The 20,127-nt window shown below is 49.0% G+C and overlaps 1 long non-coding RNA gene across 1 annotated transcript; it reads left to right on the top strand.

Moving 5' to 3' along the window:
- Window positions 1–17,877: 17,877 nt before the first annotated feature.
- LOC147365249 (uncharacterized) lies at window positions 17,878–20,127 on the top strand. The gene is made up of 2 exons (XR_015133756.1): window positions 17,878–19,284; window positions 19,793–20,127. It is a non-coding gene; the product is annotated as an uncharacterized LOC147365249 (long non-coding RNA).

Genomic DNA, 20,127 nt, shown 5'->3' on the forward strand with positions numbered 1-20,127 from the left:
CATTTCTGTTGTTCCAATTAAAATGCCAGAATGGATCTCTAGATCACCGCTAATTCTGTATCCTCTTAAGAGGAGGGAAGAATGGAGATTGAGCAAGTCCCTAGCCCACATGTGAGGAAAGGATGTTGTTTCCAGGTGGGAATGGGGAGGAGGAGGTAGGGGTTGCCAGAAGACTCTGGGGAATGAGGTCTTCATGCTCAAGTGGGAAGCTCAGCTGTGCAGAGAAATGTGTGTTGGCATCTCTTGGAATGACCTCAGTCTCTGAAAGAATCCTTCCAAGCTGGACATTTCTAAAGAGTGATGAGCCCAGATCCGTCTGCTCAACCAGCAGTGAGGCATTCCTCATTTGCTCCTTCTCTGACTGCCATAGCAACACGTGAGGGAACTTGAGACTGGGAGATGGCCAGACCTGACTGGCTTAGCTACTTCTTGGGTAGGGAATCCCGGGCAGGTTTGTTCATCTCTCTGAGTCTTGGTTTCCTTAACTATAAAATAGGATTCCTGAATCTATCCTGTAGAATCACTGGTGAGAGAAATGACTCTTTAGGAAAGAAGTTATATTAAGAAAAGTAGAGTTTTCATGATCATTATTTAATGTCTTTATTCAGCATTAAGACATTGAGATCTCCAGTGGATTCCACTCATCTTGGTTGTCCTCAGAGAACCTTCTTTTCACCTTTTAAACTGGACCCTCAAACAACTGGTGTGTTTGACTCCAAGAACTGCTGGTTTTAAGCCATTGTTTATGCATCCATATTTTTCAGTGCCCCTTACTTTGCTATCTGATACATGCTACCAAACTCTCCATTCGTCGTTTAACATTCGACATTTGTTGAGTGCCTGCTCCTACATTATCTGTATGGCAGGCACATCAGTGAACAAAACAAAGATTTATACTCCAGTGGAACTACATTCTCGTAGAGGGAGAGATATAGTAACTATAGTACCTAAGTAAATTATACAGTTGTTAAAAGCAGCAAGTGCTAAGGGGAAATGAAATGTAGAGCTGGGAAAGGGGGATGGAGAATGTAGTGGGAGGTGTGGGCTAGAAACCCCACAGACGGGGTGACATTTTAGCAAAGATGAGATGCAGGTGAGGGAGTTGGCCAAGCAGAGATGAGAGAGGGGCTTCCTAGGCAAAAGGGATGATTATACAGAATTTCAAAGCTGTTGTGTAGTGTTCAAGAACAAGGAGGAGGCTGGTGTGACTGGGACCAGAATAATGGGGTGGAGGGGACAGAAAAAGTCACTGAGATGGAGGGGGGAAAGTGCAGACCCCACAGGGCTTCGGTGGCCATTGTAAGGATTTGAGGTTTGACTCTGAATGATGTGGAAGGATATTTCAGGGTTTTGAGCAGAGGAGAGATGAGATTTCACTTTTCAAAGGAATCTTCTGGTTAAGAAGAGATGGTAGGGAGGAAAGGAGGGGAGTGGGGAGACCCTTAGGAAAGCTTTGCTACGGTGTAGAGAAGAGGTGGGGCTTCCCAGGTGGTGCCAGTGGTAAGGAACCCACCTGCCAATGCGGAAAACAGAAGGAATGTGGGTTTGGTCACTGGGTTGGGAATATCCCCTGGAGGAAGTCATGGCAACCCATTCTAGTGTTCTTGACCGGAGAATCCCATGGACAGGGGAGCCTGATGGGTCCATAGGGTCACAAAGAGTTGAACACGACTGAAACGACTTGGCACTCACACACACAGAGGAGAGGCAGTGGTGGCTTTGGGCAGCGTGGGGTCAGGGAAGTGGCGAGAAGTGGCCAGAATCTGGATCTGCTTGAAGGTAGGGGACTTCCGGGTCTGCTTCTCTCTGAATGTGGGGCATAAGAGAAAGATGTTGAAGGCACTTCCCAGGCTTTGGGCTAAGCGAGGGGAAAGACGGAGGTGCAACAGCTCAGTTGAGGAGAGTTGTTGGTGGAGACAGTTTTGAGGAGGGGAGATTAGGAATTTGGGATATGTTGAGTTTGAAATGCCTGTTAGAATTCTAAGATGTTGAGTGGGTTTTAGGCTACATAAGACTGAAATCCAGATAAAAGGTCTGAGCTAGAAATATTGGTTTGGCCAAAAGAATTTGTAAGATTTTATGGAAAAACCTGAACGAACATTTTTGGTCAACCCAATATAAATGTGGGTGTCATCAGTATACAGTTGGTATTTAAAACCATTAGACTAGATTGCTCGAGCCTTTCTCCTATAATGCTTCTGCTAAGTCTGCAAACCAAACATTACCAGGAGACAAATAAGATTGCATTGATAGTAATTCCCCAGACCTCTCTAGTTCTTTGGCCCCAGCTGATGATGAAGGACCCCCAACTTCTGAAAACGTTCCACTCTCGTCTGGTATCAAGTTCTCAGACAATGCCTCATTCTTGCTCAGAAAGAAGTCCAACATTCCCAGCCATATTGCTATGCCATTGCCTTGTCCAAAGACATCAGCTAGGGAGCCTTGTCCAATTCATGGGTACCACTGCTTTCTCACCCATAGGCCCAATATCCCAGGTATCACAGCCTCAATGGGGCTCCATCTCTGCTCCATAGGGCGTCACCATCCTTGTGCCACTGCTCTCAGGGGCCCAGAGCCTAGGTGACGGTGGGCATGCGCATCTCCACTCTCTGCTGACTTCTGTTTCCTGGCGATCTTGCTGCTCTATTAGTGTAGGGCCAGGCTTCTTACACTGGGATGGGGTTCCCTGATGCTATGTCAGGGAGTGCGAACACCACAAAATAAATACGTGCATCTTAGTGGAGCATCAGTGTCCTTCACTGGTAGCTAATTGAAAATATATATATTTAAATATTAAAAGAATAATTATATGGAAGGGTAGGATACAAAACTACCCTACAATTTTAAGTCAAACCCAAGGTGCATCCATAGTTGTCATTTGTGACTCTGTCACAGATCTCCCAGGAGTCTCTCATCATCTTTCAGTGGATGGTTAATTATAAATATGAAAAGTCCTGGGACACTGTCAGGGGGTGGAAGGGGAGTGGGAGAAATAAGTTTAAAGTATTTTTAAACTTTTTAGTCCCTTGCTTGAGCTGAATTAAACATACCAGAGCCCAAGGTGGCTGCCGGCTAGTAACCTCTTCTCTTTTTTCTCAATCTCTGTAGCCAGGTTTCTGGAGTCATGTAGACTTGAAACCAAAGCCAGGTCAACCACAGATGATTCGAGGCTCCAGGGTAATATCCCCAGTTAGCCAAAGCTGGCATCTCTCAAGGCCAGGAAGGCAGCCGTGGCACTGAGGTACCAAAGGAGACCTCACAATGGAATTTGATGGAAGTGTCAAAGAGATGGAGGATGCTGAAATAGGAACCTTGGGGGAGGAGATGTCCAGGGATCTCTAGGGGGACATAGCCGGGAAGAGAGTCCATACACATCCCACTCCAACCAAGTGACCCATACATCCTTCACCTAGCCAGCAATCAGGTGAGCTAGGAGCAGGAGCTGTGTTCTAAGTCAGTGGTTCTAAAGGATGGTACTGATCAGAATTGTGAATGCTTATTAAATATACTTATCTTTAGGCAGTTTTGCTGGTGGTTCAGACAGTAAAGAATCTGCATGCAATACAGGAGACCCAGGTTTGACCTCTGGGTCAGGAAGATTCTCTGGAGAAGGGACTGGCAGCCCACCCAGTAGTCTTACCTGGAGAATCCCATGGACAGAGGAGCCTGGCAGGCTACAGTCCTGGGCGTTGCAAAGAGTTGGACATGATTGAGCGACTAACACTTTCACTTTTCTCAGGCACCTCTCCAAGACCTCCTGAATCAGAATCTAATAAAATACAGTTTTATAAGGGCCTTTGGGGACTTCCAGATTGTCCTCTTATTCCAAGTGTCCCATGTTGACTCTGGGTCACTTCTTGATAACCACTGAGCATCTCTGCCAGGGGATGGGCCACATGCTATGAGAGAGCACAAAACTATTTAAGACACAGGCTTTGTCCTCAAGAAACTCAAAGACAAGACAAAAAAAAAAGACAAATTACAATTCATGAGTGAACTGAAGGCAATGGAATGACGGTCCTCGCCAGGCCGTGCTGTTGAGAAGCCAGGGAAAGCTACATGGTGGAAGGGCTATGAGATCACAGAAAGGCTTATGCCAGCCTTTGTCAAGGACTAGCTGAGAGAACTGCAGAATGTGACACAGACCTTGAGCAGGGATTCCAGCTGGGCTTAAAGGGAGTCAGTATCTCACTGTCTGCTGAGATGGTGAGCTGGCAGGAGCCTGGGGAGAGTTTGCTGCCCTGGGGGAGAGAGTGTTGGAGGGAGGTCTGTACATAGATGGCGAGAGCAGATATGTCAGGTTCTAGAGGACAAAGTGGCCTGGAAGCATGCATTTCTCCCCTGCAGGGGTCCTGGGAGGACCCCAGGCAGCATGATGGCCATCTGTGAACAGTGAGAGCAGGGAAACTTGATATTAGGTTGTGGATGTGATTCTCAGCAGGAACTTGGTGGGAGAGCTGATGCCTGGTGATCATGGATGATCCTTTCAACTGGGAATAGGATGGACTCCTGGGGGATTCACTTGAGACCTTCTTTGTGGATTCCCATACTTACAAAATTATGAAAAGTCCTGGGGATGGAAGGGGAGTGGGAGAAATAAGCTTAAACTTGGGAGGAGATATCTTTGGAGTTGGGGGGGGGGGTGCATCCTGTATCAGCAGGTGAATGCAATGAACCAAAACAATCTGAATTAAGGCCGTTAAGTACTGAGGTCATTTGGTACCAAAAAACTGACGGCATCACCAACTCAATGGACATGAGTTTGGGCAAACTCCAGGAGATGGTGAAGGACAGGAAAGCCTGGCATGCTGCAGTCCCATGGGATTGCAGAGTTGGGCATAACTGAGTGACTGGTCAACAAGAGACTGATGAAGCTGGGAAAACTGTGCAACACAAAGAACTAGAGTATGGGGGGCAGGGTATGAGAGGTAGGGCTAAGAGTGAGTGAAGACGTCTGTAGATATGGGAGTTGCCGAGGATGGCAGAAACAGCAGTCTTAACCCAGTGGTTCCTAGAGCAACATTCTTTGGTTAATGGAGAGTCTGAAAGTCCTTCTGAAAGGAAATACTTGATGGCACCCACAGTGAGTGGGGCCTGTGTGGAAACCACTGGCCCTAATCATACCACCTGTCCAAGGCACTGGGAGAGGTCGAACCCTCCTGGGAAGGCCACCACGGACCGAGGCCATCTGGAGGTGAGCAGGGAACTCAGGCCAAGACCTCAGGGACTTCCCTGTGGAGGGCTCTCTAAGAAGGTGGATCCAGCAGCCCGCTGGCCTTCTGTGCCAATGGGCATTTCGAGCGTTCCCCCTAGTCAGTGTTTCTTTTGCCCAGGTTACAAATCTGCACATAACTGTATCCTTTATTCCAGATCCTCTTTCTCCCGTCTCAGGCAAGTCCCCCATCCTCTCAGGGAAGGTCTTGCGTGCCAAGGTAGCCGCTCACCCAGGAGGTAGGAAGCAACCTGGGCTTCGGAGAAACATTTCAATGCCCTTAGCAATTCCATTTCCTCTTCATCTTGCAACCGAGAGCCCAATTGGCAGGCAACCTCAACCCCCTCCTCCCGCCCCACTGAGTCCTGACAAGCTGGAGGGCTCTGCAGTCGGTGGGTGAGATTATAAGACACTGCCTAATTTGTTCTTAGCTCCCTGAAACCTGCAGGGAAGACACTGCAGTCGGAGCTTCCTCAGAAATACAAAAAAAAAAAAAGTATAAAATAAAAGGTTGTGACAGAGATTTAAATGAGAATAAAATGCCAATTAACTCAGAGGTATTGGACAAGAATCCATGTCTCAGAAGAGTCCCAGGTCGTACTTGGTGGATCAGTTTCAATTTCCCCCAGAGCACCGAACGGCCGCACTGGGGAAGCAGACCTCAGAACAATCCAGAACTCAGTGCCAGACCCACTACTTATCACTTTAATTGACACTTACTCCATATGATGCTCATACATTCACCGAATGGGTTCAATTTAATTCGAAATGGGAATTTTTTTCTTTCTCCTATTGAAATATTTAATGCGGCAGTCTTGAAAGCTGAATAGCTTCAGCCTAGCATTCCATCACTCTTCCGCTTGGCTTTAAAGAGTGCAAAAGACCCCTCTAACCATGATTTATTTTGAAAATTTTTTTTTTTTTTACCAACTCTGTAATTACAAAGCCTATTGATCTATACCTTTTCTTTTAGTAGGGCGATGGGATAGGTGGCGAAAAAAACAAATCCTTCTTTGCTATCTATTCTGTGGTCTTCAAAATTACATTAACAAGCACAGATCTGCTGGAAAGAAGCCATCCTCAGAATTAGGGTAGAGATCAGGAGATCGCATAGGTTCCTACCACCAGGGAGTGCGTGTGTTTCTGCACCCCTCCCCCACACGGGGCTGCGCTATGCTGAGCTAGGGAGGTGGCATCTTTGCTGAAGAGAAGGGTGAGATGCTCCAGATCTCAGCTGATCACAGGAGAGCAGGTGGGTTCTCCCCCGCCCCTTGTTTATTAGTGCTGACAGACGGAGTGCAAGAGCAGCGTTCACCCTGAGGTGTTACATACTGATACACTGACAGGCAATTATCTTTGGAGATAGTGTTAAAACACAATAATTAATTGGAAGAGCAAGCGAAAGAGTGGTGGCCCCAGGCCGAGGCAGAATGGCATTTCTAAAAAACGCTCCGTGAGGCTGGTAATTTAGGCTCCATGGGTCATTTGATTTCACCACCTCCCTCTGTCCCAAAACCTTCCCAGCGCTTTGTTTTTCAAAAGCGTCAGCCCTGAATGTGTCTCAGGCGTCATTAAAGCGCAGACCAACCTCCCATAGCAACTTTCCAAAATGGTGCCTGGCAATAGAGAAGAATCACTGCCTTAGCAAAGACGCCTCACACAGCCCTGCTTTTGTGATGGCCCGTGCTGGCAGAGTGTCTTTGTTTCAAACGGAGGCTGACACATGTCTGCCTAAATAAAACATTCCCACTTCAGCTGATTTGGTGGGAACAAAAAGTTCACATGCCAAAGCACGTGCTGACCTTCACGACCCCCCAGCAACAGCGGGGAGGACCGCATTGTTGTATCCTTTTACTAACAAGCATGGAGAAGGGTGAGCTTTTCTTTTGCTTGTTTTACCATGGTGACATCCATTGACCTATATTTGATATTCTGCATAATGTACATGTGTCAGCAATCACACTTTTGATTGGGAAGGGGGAAGGAGACAAGGAAGGAAGAGAAGGATGGAGGAAACCTTTTACAGTTTAGCAAGAACCTGAATGTATTATCAAGGATTCTTCAGTTACAAGGGGGTAGAAACCATCTGGATTTAACTTAGGGGAAAGGGGAACTTTATTTTTAGGACACTGGATTTCTAACAGAATCCAAGGGAAAGCAGGCTTCCTGAACTCAGAAACAGGCCAGAACAAAAAGCCATTTGCTCTTCTTCCATCCCTGGTCCCTAATAAGAGCTTTATTTGCTTCTTGCTCTTCAAGCTGGACCCCTTCCTTGGCCCACATGGTGATGGACAATCCCAAGCTTCAGGAATCAGGCCGCATGTTGAAGGTAAAACCCCACAACACAAAGAGTGTCTATCTCACTTATGCCGTCTTGTGGATAAAATTCCTAAGTCCTGGACAGTGGTATTGAATGGTCTGCCTGAAGTTAGGTACCCTGTCTACCCTGAAGTTTCTACCCTGTCTAAGCAACCTCATGTCCAAAAATATATCAGAAGCTGGAGGGCCTGGTGATTCATGGGTGAGATAATATGACACCATCAGATTTGCTGCAGAGAAGGTCATGGAATTGTAAAAATAAGAAAAATAAAATGGTTGTGGTTTACTCTAGAGCAGGGTTCCCCAATCCCCAGGCCATGGACAATTAGCTGTCCATGGCCTGTTAAGAACCAGGCCGTGCAGCAGGAGGTGAGCAGCAGGTGAAACCAAAACCATCCCCCCAACTTCCTATGCCCTAGTCCATGGGAAAATTGTCCTCCACGAAACCAGTCCCTGGTGCCAAAAAGGTTTGGGACTGCTGCTCTAGATGGTAAATGACTTTTAACAAAATGGTTTATTTGGGGGCAGTTAGGGGTTCAATGGTCACAAAGAGTCGAACACAACTTAGCCACTAAACCACGACAAGGGCTTCCCTGGTGACTCAGAGGTAAAGAATCTGCCTGCCAAAGCAGGAGACACAGGTTCAATCCCTAGAGAAGGAAATGGCAACCCACTCCAGTATTCTTGCCTGGGAAATCCCATGGACAGAGGAGCCTGTGGGCTGCAGTTCATGGGGTTGCAAAGAGTCGGACATGACTAATGAACTAAATAACAATAAGGGATTGAATGGCAGGGAAGATTATTCAAAAAAGTTGTACTACAAAGAGAATAACCTATTTTTTAAACTTTTTATTTTGTATTGGCGTATAGCCAATTAACAATATCGTGATGGTTTCGGGTGAACAGCAAAGGGACCCAGCCATGTATAAACATGTAACCATTCTCCCTCAACTCCCCTCCCATCCAGGCTGCCACATAACATTGAACAGAGTTTCCTGTGCTGCACAGTAGGACATTGTTGGAGAATAACTTATTTTTTAGCTAAAGAAAATGTTGAGGGAGACTGAATGATAACTGTGCTGAGTTCTGTAGAGGAAGCTTAAAGAGCAGAAATCAGAATTTCGCAGTTCTTTGCAACCTTCCCTAGACTGTATCACCCTTTCCTTCATTTTCCAGGAGAGGCATTTTATGGTTCCTTAACACCCTGCATTTCCCTTTCTGGACAATCTACATAACCCTTTGGCATAAAAGGTTTAGGAGTCCTGAATTCTTTTCCTTTTCTTTAATTGCTATGAAAAAATTATCTAAGCAGGGTATTGTAGAAGTCCTAACTCTTGAGTTATGTGTGATAGAAATCAATTCAGACTTTCTTGTTAAAAGGGGGGACATGTCACGCTACACTATAACTGACAAGCGTTTGGAGGGTCAGGGCAGACACGGCCGTGTCTAGAGGAAATCAAGTGTCTTGAGGCTTTCTTTTACCCTCCTTATCTCAGCTGATGTCCTCTGTGTGTTGGCTCCATTCACTCCTGCTGAGGCTAATCTTTACCCCTGTGGTCAAGAAAGATGACTCCCAGCAGCCTCAGCCTCAAACCTCCCTGGCACGAAGACTCAGGCAAAAAAAGCAGATCCAGCGGCTGCATCCTTGCAAGATTCTGATTGGCTGAGCTTGAGTCACGTGTACATCCCTGAGCCAATCACTGCAACGAGGACTAGCCTGGGTCAGCTTCTACCTCTATGAAGTAGGAGAGTCTAGGGCACCACGTTGTGGTACCTCCTGGACCACGTGGTGTGTGAAAGGGACAATCCCCCCCAAAGAAAGGGCTGTGTGCACATAATATCCGACCACAATATCCGAGTGTTCATCTTGCCTGTGACTGTTGGACATTGAGTAGGAACATTTCGGGACATTGAAGAGGCACATTTTGGGGGTGCTAAGATACTGGGACTCCAAGAATCCATCTGGCAATGTTTCCAATGCTCATGGGCTCGTGGCATCCTGCCAGAAGATGCTAAGAGCTCAGAAGCATGTGGAATTACTAAACGGGTCTCTGATAATAAACCTCCAAGGTTAAGGTTAATAGTGGCTTTATAGGCTCTTTCCTCTGATCTCTCCTGAAAATATCCTCAGTTTTTGTCATGGGATATGGTTTGTTAGGATAATGGAAAACAGAAAAGAGGGGACTAATAGGGAACTGTGAGGGGAAATGTTTCTGTGGGAAAGATGTGGTTTTTTTTGCTTGTGTGTGTTTCTTTTTAATTCTTTGAGATAATTGTGGATTCATGGGCCACTGTAAGAAATAATAGTGATCTTTATACCCTTTGCCCAGTTTCCCCAAGGATAGGGGAGGCAGAGGATGAGATAAGGATTAAATAGCATCACTGACTCAATGGACATGAATTTGAGTGAACTTGGGAAATAGTGGAGGACAGAGAAGCCTGCATGCTACAGTCTGTGGGGTCGCAAAGGGTCAGACATGACTTAGAGACTGAACAGCAACAACACAATACCCTGTATAACTACAGTATGGTGTCACTACTAGGAAATTGACACCGATACAACCCATGGATCTTACTCTGGTTTCACCGGTTTTACCTGCACTCACTTGAAGACTGGCTTATAATCTGTATACATTTTTCTCTACAGTTACTTCTTTGAGCTGAGCTTGATGTTGATGCTCATTATAAGAGCAGTATTTCCTAAGATTCTGTGTCCAGATACCTTCCTATAATTATCTGGGATCCGATTAGATCACACCCCTTGAAGGGAGAGTGGAGACAATCTCTGTGACCAAATATTAATAGGCTATTTGTGTCTGTAAATTACACCAAATTTTAGGTTCTCAACTGGCACTGATTTGGATGTACCCAGAAGGTACAGCAACCCTGAATACTCTTTGGAAGGACTGATGCTGAAGCTGAAGCTCCAATACTTTGGCTACCTGATGCTGGGAAAGATTGAAGGCAGAAGGAGAAGAGAGCAACAGAGGATGAGATGGTTGAACAGCATTACCGATTCAATGGACATGAACTTGAGCAAACTCTGGGAGATGGTGAGGGACAGGGAAGCCTGGCGTGCTGCAGTCCATGGGGACAGGACTTGGTGACTGAACAACAAGAGCAGGTACAGAGGAGATACATGGGCAGTATTTTACACTTTGCAGCAGAGTTTAGGGTGGCTTCGGAGGGAGGGAGGCTGGAGGAAGGAAGACACCTAGCAAGCAAAAGTGCTACTTAAGATGAGAGGCGACCAAGGACTGCGGCAAAGTTGTGGAAATCAAGAGGAAGGGATACACTGGGGAGATGCAGACAAGCTGGAGAATGGGCAGGCCTTTGCACTTGGCTGTGTGTGTGTGTGGGTGTGTGTTCATACCCTCTACTGATCTTTATCTGTATCAGGACACATCCAGGAAACCTACATTGCACATATATGAGCTTTATTTCTGCACCCTTCATTTTGAGGAACTGATGAAACAGGCTGAGTGGCATGGTCTCTTCAGAGCGTAAATGATCTTTTCTCTGGGTTTGGCTATACCTGGCAGAAGGTGGGGGTGGATTGAAGAGAATCAACCCGCCAAAGTTTCATTTTTGGTTTACTAGGTTTTATAGATGTTACCTCTCTTCAACTCTGGGGAGGTTTTCAGGGGATCCTGCATGAGGTCAGGTGATGCCTCATGTGATCCTCCAGGCTCCTTTCCACTGCTAAGGGGCAGAACAGAGGCTCAGAGAAGCTGCACTGAGGCTGAGGACATATAACTGCCAGGGACGGGCAGGGGGATTCTGCCCAGGTCTGCTGGTTTCCAAAGTCTGCTTCCATTGTGGACGGGACAGGCTTCAGTCCTGCTTATCCTCCCAGCCGCAGAACTGTGATTGTCTTCAGATCACTAAATGCACTTGCACCGTGGTTGACATAATGAAGCTGCATCTTATGTAGTTGTGGAAGGAAGGGAGGGAAGGAGCAGCAAAAGATCTTCGAATCCGTATACTCAGATCTTGAGCATTAGGGGGCTAAATTAATTGCTTGAGTTAGGATTTAATTAGGGCTTTAAACAGCTGCGTTATCTTGAGCACCAACTGCAGACGACAGCTCGTGATCCACAGTTACCTATCTGAGATGCTGCACCCATGTAAGATAAGCTTCCAGAAACTGAAGATGCACGATAAACCATATTTAAATGGCAGGAGCGATCTCTCCAAATTCTTAAGCGAAAGATTGCTAATATCTCACACCTTTGGATGAGGCTGGAGATAGAAAACAGAGCAGAAGCAAAACATGCTAAGACCAGGAGTCTGGAGACCAGGGTCTTGCTGGTTTATTAGCTGTGTGACCTTGAGTAAGTTCCCCTTCCAGGTTCTCCATGGCCTCATCTGAGAAGTGGCGATTGAGGCCTCTTCTAGCTGGAAAGTGGTGCCAATGCCCAGTCATACCGAGCTCTCAGCGTTTTGCCTGAGTTTCAAAAGGAAGAAATACCGTCCAAATTCCTTTTGTTTAAAGCCATGTAAGCTCCCCAGAGTAGCCTCTCCCATGTTCTCTTGGCCCTTTCTGGTCTCTCGCCAGCCACTCTGGGTTTTATGGCTCGAGGAGGGAAAGGCCCATGGCGGCTCCCATGTCTGTGTTTGCCTTGTGCTCACAGCTCCATGAGAACAGACCCACGTGGGGCTGAGTCCTCTGTGACCAGCGTCCACCCGACGGCAGGCAGGGAGTGGGCATCTCAGGGAAGGGAGGGTTAAGGACTGGATGAAATAACAAATAGGCAAGGAACAAATGAGAGATCATAACTCTCAGGAAAAGAAGCCCCAAACCCCAGGGAGCCCAGAAGCTCTGCCTTTTCCTGAGAACGAGTGCCCACGTGCCTGAGGTCCTGTTTGCTGAGAGGCAGCACTGTGTGCAGCCTTCTCCCCCACCACCATCCTCCCTTCTCTGGAGCAGGCGCAGTCGTTCCATCCCATTCCACTGAGCAGGGAACACAAATGCCAAGTGCCCAGGGCCACACAGCCGGGGTCAGATCCCGACCCACCCAAGCCAGCACCTTGATCCGCACCCCACCCTCTCCCCCCACCCCCGCCACTGAGGGAGACGGGGCTGCGCCTTCACTGCCTCTGAACCCCTTGTCTGCATCAACAGCATCCTTTCTGCCGATGTGGCCTGGAGAGCCCCTGCCCATGCCAACAACTGAGCAGAAATGATTGGGGGCTGCCCCGCGCCCTTAGGGAAGAGGGAGGGGTGCCTGCTTTGGAATGAGATACAACTGGGTTTTAACTCCAGCTCTTCCACTTGTGTGATCTTGGCCAAGTCCCTTAGCCTCTCTGAGTCTCTGTTTCCTCTGGCGTAAAACAGAGATAAGGCTGTCCACTGCTTGATTAGAAATCAGCCATGGAGAGTGTTTTGGGCTTCCCTCATAGCTCAGTTGGTAAAGAATCTGCCTGAAATGCAGGAGACTCGGGTTCAATCCCTGGGTTGGGAAGATCCCCTGGAGAAGGAAGTGGCAACCCACTCTAGTATTCTTGCCTGGAGAATCCCATGGACAGAGGAGCCTGGCAGGCTACGGTCCATGGGGTCACAAGAGTCAATCATGACTTAGCAAGTAAACCACCTAAACCACCATGGAGAGTGTTTTGTACAGGGTGTGACCCATGGCTGCTAATAAATTAAGCAGTAATGGTAATGACTGCTTGGTTCAGGACAGTTTGTTTTGACATGCCCCTCCGTAGGGTAACCATGGCATTTCACGTCTTTTTACAGACCGGGAAACTGAGACACACAGGGGTGAAGTGACCAGATCAAGGTGACAGTTTGTGAGGGGTAGAACTGAGACTAGGGCACCCTGTGCGATTTCCCTTGGTCTTGTGTTCTGCATTTCCCCAGAAGGGGGGAGGGTCTCCTCTTGTGTACCTGGCTCTGTGAGGTTGGGAGACCCCAAGAGATGCATGGCGCTGACTCAGGCAAAGGCATCTACTTGGTGCCTTGAAGCAAGGCCATGGGACATTTGCTGAAGGCGGCCTGACTGCTGACCCCGCCTGTGTGGGGACAATAAGGACACTGAGCGCCAGAATCAAAGCACGTGTGACATCAGGTGAGCGTTTGGGGACACAGAGTCTGGTTGGGTCCCCAGGTGACAGTGGCCTGACCCTCTCTGCCCTGCGTCTGGGGGCCTGGTGAGATAAGCCTCAGAATGCTGTGTCCCAGGCTCCTGGCCCCCCACGTGGAGTGGATCCCTGGCCCCGGGCAGGATAGAGCAGTGGACAGTGCAAAGCCAGCTCTGCAGAGGTGAGCATGGCCTCTCAGCCCAGCCCCACCCCTTCCCCGGCACCTGAGTTGTTTCACAGTTCTTCCCATGTGAGCCTTCATGTGGCAGAGAGAATGGGATCCATCTGCTTTTAAAAGGTATTGGCTGTCCAGTGGTTGGGACTCCACACTTCCATTGCTGCTGCTGCTAAGTCGCTTCAGTTGTGTCTGACTCTGTGCGACCCCATAGATGGCAGCCCACCAGGCTCCCCATCCCTGGGATTCTCCAGGCAAGAACACTGGAGTGGGCTGCCATTCCCTTCCCCAATGCATGAAAGTGAAAAGTGAAAGTGAAGTCACTCAGTCGTGTCCGACTCTTTGCGACCCCATGGACTGCAGCCTACCAGGCTCCTCTGCCCATGGGATTTTCCAGGCAAGAGTACTGGAGTGGGGTGCCATTGCCTTCTCCCTTCCATTGCAGGGGGACTTGGTTTCTATCCCTGGTCAGGGAACTAAGATCCCACCGGCTGCAGGGTGTGGCCAAACAAAAAAAAAGATCACAATTTACCTGCATGACTTTCCCTGGGGCTCATTGAAACTGGAGACTGGGGAAGCCAAGTACACTGCCTGAGGGCCTGGGGGCTGCCCAGGAAGGGGGTCTGCAGCTCTGGTTCACTGCGGAGACAGCAGCGGCACCAGGGTGGAAAAGCTCTGCCACTGACAGCTCTGGCATGTTATCTTCTGATTGGTCTGAGAAAGGGTCTAGGCCCAGGCTGCACCTGCAGTTAGGGTCACATCCAGGACTCGGGGCTTCCCCGAGGGATGATGTTCTGACCCAACCCCCTCATTCCCCCAAAGCCTCTCGTTCTAACTTTTGGCTCCATCTGCAGATGAGGTTATGCTCAGAGGTATGGATGGGATGGGGAGAGATGTCTGTCACATCACCATACCCATCTCCACTTTTAATGCATCCAGAGCCCCACAAGATGAACCTGGCCTCGGCCTCTCGGGAGCTCCAGGGCTTGCAATGAGGCCAGGTAACACAGACCCACTCAGGAGTGGGGTGTCTGTCACCCGTCTGCCTTGTGACAACAATGATGCTCCTCACCTTACTTGGCCCCACCCCTTGCCCAGGGCCCCCGAGGTGTGGGGACTGGCAGTGATTGAAGCCACAGCAAACTGGGCTGGCACTGCCCGTCACACTAAGCGACACACCCAGCTGCTTTCAAAGCACCTTTCTCTCCTCTCCTTCCTAATGAAAACCCTCGTGTAATCTGTTAGTGCCGCGTCTGCTGGAGCATGAATTATTCAGAGAAGTCTCTGTTCCGTTATCTCCCCTCCCCGGGGACGCCCCTACCATTGTCCGCCCTGATGGGTCATTATGCACTCTGTGAATTTAATCTTTTAGGCTATCCGGCCGCACAGAAAAAATGTATGAATAACAATTTTCCTGTAATAACCTTCAACTAACCTTTCAACCAGAGTGAGTCATTCCAATCCCATTTTCACATCAAGAGGAGTCAGAGGCAGGCAATTACCTCTTATCTGTTTCAGGAGCTGCCCCCACCTCTGCCTCACCCTTAATTTTTAAAGGGGTGTTGAAGAATGTTATGGGAGCCAGGGGAGGGTGTGGTAAGGATCAGGTGTTAAGGGGTGGGCTCTTAAGTCCAGACACAAAGTCTGGGTGAGGGGTCCTGAGCCTCAGCTGCTCCCTGTGGATGGGAGACCGGTCTGCCCCATCCAGCTCCCAGGACACTGCGTCTGGCTCTCATTAGCCAGCAGCCCGATTTTCTGTTTTTTTGTTTTGCCCCACTGAAGGCAGCCCCTGCAGAAAGGAAAATGACTCCTCTGCACAGAGATTTCCCCAAAGCCCTTCCACAAATGGCAGTTTCAGGTCAGTTTTAGCTCCTGGTGACAGCTATGGGGTCACGATGCGGCTAACTTGAGAGGGTGGGAGAGGGTGGGGGTCATGTGCACACCTAGGGGCCTGAGCATCCCCCGCCCGCCCCTGGGCTCCCACAGTGCAGAGATTTGGAAGAAACCTGGAGTTTGGAGTCAGGCAATCAATTCTGAGAGCTGGCTCCTCCTGCTTTGTGGCCTCTGGTGAGTCACTTTCCCTCTCTGAGCCTTGGAAGGGCTCCAAGGCAAAATGGGAATAATAATACTTTGCAGGATTGTTTTGAAGATCAAATGCGATGCTGAAGCTGTCTATCTGGTGCAAAGCCCTGGGCCTTGGCGGGTTTCTTTCCCTGGGGCTGAGGCACCCCATCCCACTTTCCCCATCTCCTTTTCCTGTTCCTGAGTTTAGGTGGTTCTGAGCACAGTTTCTCTTCCTCCAGGCTCCTTGGCTCTGAGGCAGGGTCTGATATACTCATCCACACTCAAGTCTGAGAACAGATGCTCCCAGTGGCTCAACAGACCCAAAGAGGGTGGGAGAGGGGACATTGCTCATGCCAAAGCGGCCTTGACCCACAGGGATTCTGCAGGATCGCCTTTGACTACCAGACTACGTCTTTTGAGTTGGCTTTTCTGGTTTGCCTCATACCAGTCTTCCTTTTTTTTTTTAACCAAATGGGAAAAGCAAACCCAGATGTGAAAGAATGTCTTCAGGTCATAATTCAGAGGGTCAAAAACAGACCCTAACAAGGACCCTGTGTCCTGACTGCCCCCTGGGCTCTCAGATCATCTCACTGCCCCTTAAAGCACTTGGTTGGCAGCAGCTATACAGGCATGGGGGCCTCAGGCAGGAAGGGGACACTTGATCTCCCTCAAATCACCCTATGCAGGCCAAGCTTTAGCAAGTTTCTTCTTTGGGGTCACAGACATGGTCAAGGAGCTGGTCTCGAGTTCTGATAGGCTCCTCCATGGGAGGTGGGCACTCTGGGTGATCACACAGACCCTCTAGTCTTCAGGGAGACCCTCGGGGGCTGAGTGACTGGGTCTGCACAGACAGAGTGAGGGGGTAAAAGGAGAGAAAGACAGGTGAGCAAACACTTAATAGGAGGCATCTGCCATTAGTTTCCAGATTGTCTGAGCAGTTCGCCATGCTCCTGGCAGGCTGACCTGCTCTCAGGGGGCAGGGACGTGAGCCGCTGCCCATACGTGCTTCTCCCGCCTGCTCCTGGACCCCACCCGGGAGGCTACCACACAGTTCTTCCACAACCCGAACCCTGCACGCTGGCTTTGGTGCTTTGAGAGCCTCCCATCTCCCACTTGACCTCTGTTCCTCCAGAAAACTCGCTCACTTGGTCTCTGAGGACTAGAGGGAGGCGATGTGGCCCCAACCCTTCCTTCCTCTCCATTCCCTGTTGGATTCCTGTTCAGGCTTTTCCTCCTGTGTCCCTCTGGTGTATCTGCCGGGCTCACAACACAAGCCTGATGCCCCTGCAGAAGGATCTTCATGAAAAACTGGTCCTCAAGGGCTAAAAGGAAATACAGAAAAACACTCAAAATTGTTGCCTTTGGGCAATGGGGTTCTAAGTGGGTTAAGTCTAAATTTTCCCCCTACTTTTTAGTAGCTTCCAAACTTAAAAAAAATGTATATGATAAAAGTTGACAGAATTTAAGAGAATAACCTTTTTAACATGTTTTCTCTATCCACCCCCGCCCCCAGATCTGACAGTGATACTCCATGGCCCATTTGACACACAATTCTGGAGAACCTACTGAACACTGGGCACCCAGGAGCAACACAGAAGGCCAGCCTTATGACTGGCAGGTGTTGCTGTTGGTTGGTCAGTTCAGAAGCTTCTGGAAGACACCCTTGTAAAAGAATAAACCCTCCACCTGCCAGCTGGGCCCTGTCCCTCAAGAATTCACACCTGAGGCACAATGGTTGCAGGTGAAGTAGCTTTGCTAAGCTGAATGAGACTCTGGGTGCAGGCAGTCACGCTTTGGGCTTTTGGGCCAGGCTGTAATGAAAAATGAAGTTCTTCTTCACGCCATAAAAGCAGCCTGGGCTTCTGAACTTCCCAGGTCTCAGCCGTGGTAGATGGAAGAATAGCAAGGGACCGCAAGGGAACTGACTGCCAGCTTGGGTAGGACTTGGCAACGACTGACGACAAAGGCCACGGTACTTGGCAGATCCACAGAACCCACAGGGAGTGAGTGCATTCACTGTACAGAGGACCTGCCATCCTGGTTTAGAGGCACATGGGAAACTGCCCTGGGCCTCCTCGGAAGTACTTGGCAGTGCAGACTTCCCAGAGAGTGACTGTGCTGTTTCATGAAGGAGGGCAGGAGAGCCAGCCACATCTGTGATGATAGAAATGCAAGCTTGGACAGAGGGTCCAAAGGCCGCTGGGCTGCAGCTTTGCGGGTTGTGTGCCTCCCTGCCCCTTCCCCTGGAGCAACTCCTTCGGCTTGAGGACCAAGGCTAACCCTGCCCTGTTTCCCCACTGTGCCCCGTTAGGGCCCTGGCCCTAAGAGTGTTTATTACATGTGCGTAGCCAGGAAGCTGGAGAAGACAGAGCCTGTCCCAAGGGCGAATGTGAATGGAGGGACTGGGGCAGCAAGGAGTACCAGGGCCTTTGAGCTATTTATGAAGGAGGAAAGAAGCCAAAACAGCAGCAGAGAACACTAGGAACGAGGCATAGGGGCTACCAGTAGGAGATTGCCTGGACTCAGGCCTAGACTGCTGCCTCAGCATCTTCACAGGCTCCCAGGAGAAAGGAGGCAGCTCCCCAGGGAGAACCTTTCCTAGGTCAGAGTTCAAATGCAGGCCCATCTGTGTCCGAAGCCTGCTTGCCTGATCCATACCAAATCCCTTTCCTGTACACAAGGACGGTTCTCAGTCCCTACATACTTGACCTTAGCTTTGTTGATTTCTCCACTGCCCATGGAACAGTCACGTTCCTTCACCTCCACTGTTCCTGTCACCTCCCCCTCCTCTGTCCCATTCATACCCCCACCTTTTACAGTTTTTCCTGACTGCCCACTCTCAGACCCTATGTGAGCACGAGATCCTTCCTCTTCAGTGCCCATTAATAAACCCTCCTGAACAGTCTCCACTGCTGGAGAGCTTGCCTTGGAATCTGGAGCAGATTCTCCTGTAAGGAAACCGCACAGCAGGGCCAGGGGCAAGTGCTCTGGGCTTCTGGTGCCTGTGTGCTCAGATGTTTCCCATTTTGAGCGTCTATAAAAGAGCAAAATGAGCTGAAGAGCCAACATTTGTGCTACAAAAACATGTCATATCAACAACAGCAACCTTTTCCCCAGAGAAAATTAGGTTGTATATATGTGTATGTGTTTTTTCTGTTTTTTTCCTGGGGGCGGAAGTGTTGCATTTTAATGCCTGATTTTGGCACTGGGTGCAGAAAAATAGTTTTGAGATGCCAATGGCCAAATTTTCCTCCATCCCATCTCAGCAAAACTCAAGTTTATGTTTAAATTTCTTGCAATCGAGTTACATACACAGTGCATGAGGGCGGCTGTTCAAAATGTACACATTTATAGCTCCACTGTGTTTTATCCCCTTTGCAAAAGAGAACTGAGACATAAACACCACCCCCGTCTGACTGCACACAAGGTATGTATGTATGCGACAAAAATAAATCCCCCAGGATCTCTCCAGCCAGGCTTTCGTGCACACAGGCACGACACATGTCAGTGCAGATTGCCAACAGGTGTGACTCAGGGGGAGGACAGGTGGGATGACTGTGCAGAAGCTGGTGGAAGACTGCAGAGAGCATGCGCCACCCGCTCTCCCACAGCCTGGCCCGGTCCCCCTCCCAGACCAAGCGCAAGGCACAATTGCCAGCCTGTGGCCAAAATCTGGGACTGCAGGCAGTGTTATAGCTCTAAGACTGGCCTCTGTAGGAGAGACCAGGGCACATAAATGTCATCCTGAGTTTGGGGAGTTGGAATAGACAATCTGTGGAAAGGCCCACTCTATCCCTCACTGTTCAGTGGTTGAGAAACCAGCTATGGGGACCCTGTGGAATCCAGGGTGATGTGTATTGGGGTGTCCCAGAAGCATGACTTGTGTCTGAGCCCCATGAGATACAACAGACAGGCATTGTCCTCCCATTTCACAGGAGAGTACCAGAGAGGCTGCGTCACCAGACCACCGTCAAACAGCCGAAAGTGGAAAGGTGCTTTGGAGTCTTTCCGGAACAAAGGCAACAGACCCTGAAGAAAGTCTGAAGAGAATGGCATGGGCTCAGGTCAACGAGGGACTGAGGAGGTCTTGCTTCACCCATTTGGAGACCTGAAATTCTTCTGGGGAGAGTCAGCCATTGGGTTTTGATGAAATTTCCTGAAGGTGGTGGAGCATGAGATTCTTAGGATGTGTAAAAGGTGAAAGGGCTTTGTGCCCAAAGAAGTTTGGGAAATGCTGATTGAAACAAACATACTTTTCTACCTTGCAGGA

The sequence above is a fragment of the Bos grunniens genome, chromosome 10 (assembly GCF_055505025.1).
Source record: "Bos grunniens cultivar Pamir isolate PY7600 chromosome 10, Bosgru_T2T1.0, whole genome shotgun sequence".
Lineage (NCBI taxonomy): Eukaryota > Metazoa > Chordata > Mammalia > Artiodactyla > Bovidae > Bos > Bos grunniens.